The sequence below is a fragment of the Orussus abietinus genome, unplaced genomic scaffold, assembly GCF_000612105.2.
Source record: "Orussus abietinus isolate OABI.00-Male unplaced genomic scaffold, Oabi_2.0 scaffold202, whole genome shotgun sequence".
Lineage (NCBI taxonomy): Eukaryota > Metazoa > Arthropoda > Insecta > Hymenoptera > Orussidae > Orussus > Orussus abietinus.
Genome location: NW_019396013.1, coordinates 65,638 through 71,637, shown reverse-complemented (window position 1 = coordinate 71,637; position 6,000 = coordinate 65,638). Strand labels below are relative to the sequence as shown.

At 45.2% G+C, this 6,000-nt stretch overlaps 1 long non-coding RNA gene across 1 annotated transcript; it reads right to left on the bottom strand.

The window, feature by feature from the left end:
• Positions 1-4,337: 4,337 nt before the first annotated feature.
• LOC105697049 lies at positions 4,338-5,160 on the bottom strand. Its single transcript, XR_001103775.1, has 2 exons — positions 4,612-5,160; positions 4,338-4,424 (listed from the first exon to the last, which is right to left on the bottom strand). It is a non-coding gene; the product is annotated as an uncharacterized LOC105697049 (long non-coding RNA).
• Between the last annotated feature and the right edge of the window lie 840 nt (positions 5,161-6,000).

The window sequence follows — 6,000 nt, the reverse complement described above, 5'->3', positions numbered from 1 at the left end:
TAATAATTATCAAAGGAAGCTGAGGGCCGGTAACATATCAGAACTCATGAATAAGTCATAGTCTCGTCCCTATCCTCTCGTCCTTTGCGGCGGTACATCGTCACCCGAGGCACGCCTTGAATTATTGGGAAAACATCGTGAATCCGTGAAGCGTGATGCGCCCTTCATGGTGAGCCATGGGAAAGAATGCCGTATTTTTCAACTGAAAACATCGGGGAGTGTTTACGATCCTAGACGATCGGACAGAGAAACCGACATGTCGACATGTGCACAAACAGAACCTACTTATACAGAGAGGGAAAAATTCCGTACGTGATGTACAAACCTTATCGCAGAATATATCTTTCCTATTCCTACACTCTAGTGTTCCGACGATCAAATTAAATCACCCCTTTTCATAAGCATATTGCATCACAGCTATTTATGTTCTTCCTCCTTTTTGTATATTTTTCCTAACTAAATTTAACCCTAAAATGAATATGCTAAAATATATTATGTCACATTCATGAGTCCTCGTTCAAAGTCCATCAGTAACCGTATCCGTACCATAAGTACCAATTTTCCACTTATGGTTCGACGAGCCCAAATTCATGACCTAATCTCTCTAATATGAATATAAAATAATTATACAAAGATATATATTACTGAACATCTCGTAATGCTGCACGTACCTTCAGTAGAGTCCTACACTGCATTGAATCAAAGTAATAGTACCAAAGAAATATATATTTAATTAAAAACTGGCCGATCAACGCTTTTGACGAGATATCTCGCGATCCGGTAGTAGCGGACGCTTTTGACGATAATCTAGCTTTCTAGCACCAATATTTTGACATTCTAGATGAATATATTTTATAACTAATTCTATTCGTATAGCTAAAAGGAAGAAATAAATACAGTTTTTATTAATTTAATGAAATTATTTTTATTTACTTTCTACGTGGTATAATTTAAAAAAACATGGTTGGAAAATATTAGTGCCAGGAAGCTAGATTATCGTCAAAAGCGTTAATCCGCTACTACTGGATCGTGAGATATCTCGTCAAAAACGTTGATCGGCTACTACCGGGTCGCGAGATATCTCGTCAAAAGCGTTAATCGGCCAGTATCGGGTCGCGAGATATCTCGTCAAAAGCGTTGATCGGCCAGTATCAGGTCACGAGATATCTCGTCAAAAGCGTTAATCAGCCAGTATTGGGTCGCGAGATATCTCGTCCAAGGTAACGAAAGGGTTAAAAAATATTCAAGGCACAAAATCCTTCTCTGAGAGCCAAATATCCACACACGTTATATCACACATGGTATACGTCATATCGTAATCAGTCTAAACGAACCCAACATATAATTAAAACGATTATTTCATAAACCTTCATCGCCGTCATAATTCAGGCGCCACATAAGACACAAAGTTGCAGACATTCTCAACTCGTTCCCGTTCAAGGTTCATCGCGAACGAGTCGTATTCTTAGCACAGGTGTCAATTCCTCGCCTTGGGTTCAACGAGCTCGAATTTATGACATAACCTCTCCTCGAAATTCCGAGTCGATTCTAAGGATCTCTGCGTATTCTAGGAGCGATATATCTGGATTAGGTTACGCAATGCGCGTCTACGACTCCCGCAGGAATCTCGAAGTTCAGAGGTCGATAATCTCCGATTGGCGATCGAAATCCCTGAAATTCCATTTCCACTCCGAGTTTGGCGGTGCTCGAAAGTGCATTATCCTTTAGGCACGCGAGGGAGTACCTTCTCGCGCGTGCGCGCATGCGCGTGCCAAATCGACGCGCGTTACATAACTTATGCGGAGGAAACGCGTTGCGCAATGTGCGCTGCCGAGATTTAGAAGGATTCCGATGTACCGTACATACATAACGCGTTTCGTGGAAACGCGTTAATTACCAAACAGGTGACTCCGCTTTTTGGAAGCGACCTCGATTTGGGCGCGAGTTGTAAAAAGATGCGCACCTCCGAGATTTAAGATCCCGACGCCACCGCGTGCTTGTAACGAGTACATATATTACAAAATCGTGTCCCCTTGTCGCGTTATCTGGTTATCATCTGCCGTGCGACCTCCATTTTTGTGGAAAATACCCAGTTGCCTAATTAGTTCGCGGACGGTTTGCGTAAATGAGAGGTCCCATGGAGTGGAGAAACCTCGGTAAATCTTGGGTTTAAAGCGACGTTAAAAAATATTCACCTTCATCCCGTTGACAGTTAAACGATGGGAGAAGTACCAGGATCGGAAGAAATATGAACCGAGTTGTCTCACAGGTAACACGGACATTCGGGGGTTCCCATAATTCCAAACGTTTGTTTTTAATAATACTATTTCTACTTCTAATCATTTTAAAGGACGTAGAAAACTGAATTATAAGAATCCATTTACCAAGAATTAGAAAAAAAAAAAGAAACTCGAGACAAGTTCATACCTTCGCTCTATAATCCTATTATCTTCCCGAGATACTCCACAATCGCGTAAAGAAACGTCGTGGCTTTCACAATGTATCCGGCGTCTCGTATGCATTAGATTTACGTTCCCTGGTTAAAAATAATTCGAGAAAAAAAATTCAGGCCACGTGAAAAGGGAATTCTTTTCTTGGAATGTGGTGTTGGTATTTTTCAATTTGGGCAGACATATGATAAATTATGATTTCGAGCATTAAAATCTATGATTTCCTCAGCGAATAACTCCTCGTGTCGGACTGATCGGTCGAGGATGACCCGCAATCTCCCTCGAAGTGCGTAGCTCGTGAAAGCGCACGTCGGCCTCGCTTTGACGAGTCGTAAATTTTCGAGCTCGATCGCTGCAACGTGTCGCGATCCTAATCGATCGCGACGTTTCGGCGGCGGTCTAATATTTGGTCGATCGATCCGGAAGCCGCTCGTCCTATCTCGACCGGAATCTGGATCCAAAGCCCGATCGAGATCGCGTTCGGCACTTACCGATCGGAAAGGAGCGACTCTCTTTTCTCGTTTCTCTTTTCTCGTGCCTCGCCCTTCTTCGGGCCGCTCGCAACACGAGAGAAACCTTCCTCGGACTGTCCCGACGAGAGGCGAGTACTCGCATCGGTATATCGGTCGAGTTAGGTGAAACGCGCTTAGGCTCGCCGGAAGCCCGATGGCGTTTCCTTCTTTTGCTTTGTCGCGTAGCCGCGACATTCTCTGACTCGGCCGCCGATGGACGGATATTATAAATCGAATTAATGGCAACGGGAAAGCGAGTCGCTTAATGTATCTCCGAGAGATGTCGACGTCTTCGTGTTCAATTTCAATACGTACAGGTACGCGAGCACGGCGATTTAATTAAACCGATAAATCAATACATCATTGATATCTCACTTGAAAAGCTATAATTAATGAACATAATAAACTTATGGTAATCATTTTAATTGTTAAGAACATTCCCCTCCAAAATCACTTTTTTTATTTCTAAAGGTACACTCTACGTAGAAATCACATTCGACGCTGAACAGTTTTTCCGTAGAGGATAAAATGTACGAAAAATATAAATAAGCATTACTCTTCGTCGCTGAAATCTCAAGATGCCGGACACGTCAGGTTTTTATTATTTCCCGAGTGCACGAATGTCTCGATAACCGCGGCGCCTTCGATCGGGGGAAGATTCGTTCGAATCGGAACTCGCCGGCGGAACACGTACGAGACGCTGTGGCCGTATCTACTTAAGCAAACGAAGGTGCACCTTAGAAGGCAAGCGAGCGATAGCCGGTATCTTTTATCTCGACGCAGGCTTAACTGGAGCGCGGCACTGAAGAGCGCCTTTAACTTTTAATTCAAGTTCCTGAATCTTTTTACGGCACTGCAACGTGTTGTGTAGTGCGCAATGTCCTGCGCAGTGTAGTGCGCGATGTACTGTGCGAGGCAGTGCGCGATGTACTGCGCGCGGCGGCGTACGACGTACTGCGCAGATTCGGGCACGATGTACTGCAAACAGTATTAGCTAGAGTGGAAGGTTCCATATGACCGCCATGTATTTTTGCGTATACAGTCTTCAGCGCTCCCTCGTTGGGTGGGAATATACATTAAATACTCCCTATCACTTCTCAGTGCCTCATCTAGCGGGAAATTTGAATAGGTGAAAAGGAACGCGGTATAAAATACACATGAAAAATATGTTTCACATAATAAAATATTTATTTCACAACCTTTTTGATAAACATTTACAATGCAAATGATCACTTGAAATGAACACTTACTCCTGATGTCTGTCGAACTCATTTGTTTTGTGGGTACATTTCCTGTATACGTATGATGGGAAGGGCTCCACGATTGGATAGTAGGAATTGCACCGCGTACCAGTAACGGCCTGGGATGCTTTTTCCATATTAAGTATCCTTCCACCCAGCAAGTTTTGTCCACTTTTGACAACTTAAGTACCAGTTAATGCCAGTTAAAAAGTTTCGTTACGCTAGTTAACAAAATTAACTATGATCGATATGAATAACTTAGAATCTCGCAAAAAAGTCAGCCAATTTACTTTCATATATTCTCGAAATCATTTCGGAAAAATTCAATTGGTTTTAATTAAATTTAAAATTAATCATTAACAAAATGCATATAACCTATAAAACGACGCTATATATTTTCCTCCTTACATTGTTGGTTCCTTCGGCGCACAGAAAAAGGCTAATTTCTATTGATTCTTCGAGTTCTTCTTGTATGTGCGGAGGTTACACATTATTGCCATGATTGAATCTGTATCGTTTTCAATCCGTTAACGGTCTTAGATCGGTTCCCACTCTTTGTTGACGTTCAAATAATGCCGAAATCGACGCTTCCCCAGTGGATACCATTGTGCATGCGCAACTTGAGATTAGTACATATTCCAAACCACGAGCTGGCGCTGTCAGTAGACGCTTACCTTCCGCTCTATTTAATACTCTTTGATGTACTGCCTGCGACGTACTTGGCGAGGCAACGCGCATTGCACCGCGCAGAGCACAACGCGACGGCGTACCGCGCGATATAACGCGGCTGCGCAGTACAGTGCGCAGCGCCGCACAACGTACTGCGTAAAGCCATGCACGATGTACTGCGCGCGGTAGCGCGCAATGTACTGAGCGATGCAGTGCGCATTGCATCGCGCAGAGCACAACGCGACGGCACACCGCGCGATGTAACGCGGCTGCGCAGTACAGTGCGCGGCGCCGCGCAACGTACTGGGCAGAGCCGTACATGATGTACTGCGCGCGGCGGCGCGCGACGAACTGACCGAGGTAACGTGCATTGCACCGCGCCAAGCACAACGCGTCGGCACACCGCGCGATATAACGCGGCTGCGCAGTACAGTACGCGGCGCCGCACGATGTACTGCGCGCGGCGGCGCGCAATGTACTGGGCGATGCAACGCGCATTGCATCGCGCAGAGCACAACGCGACGGCGCACCGCGCGATGTAACGCGGCTGCGCAGTACAGTGCGCGGCGCCGCGGCGTTTTCAGCGCGCACGCATAAACGGCGACGCTTCTCTCCGCGCCTGTATACTTACCGTACCTTTATAGGGTTCCGCAAGTATAACAACGCGGATATGTATACACACGTACGTAGACGCTGCGAGCGCGTCGACGAAGAAACCCCTTTGGAATAATCTCGGGCGAGCGAATTCTAAAACCCCGCCGCAAAATGGCGCTCCTCGGCAACGGGAACTCTTCCCGGTTAACGATCTCGAGAATCTTAACGATCGGTAGCGTCCCGGCGGAGCCGGAGAGAGGCGCCCGAGGGGCGAAGAGAGAAAGTGTCATTTATTTCGCACCCCGAGATTGAAGGAGCCAACCTGAAGGCACGGTCGAGGATATTTCAATTCGAGAGCGTTAATAACAATGTCCCGGAAGTGGTACTTGCAAAGGAATTATTGGCAGCGGACGATAAATCTGAACTCAGGGACTTTATGTTCAAAAACGAACTCCCTCTTTTTTTCAGACATACTGTTATCACTCTCAACGTGCGAAAAATATCTTTATTATACTATAATTATTTCTAGACTTA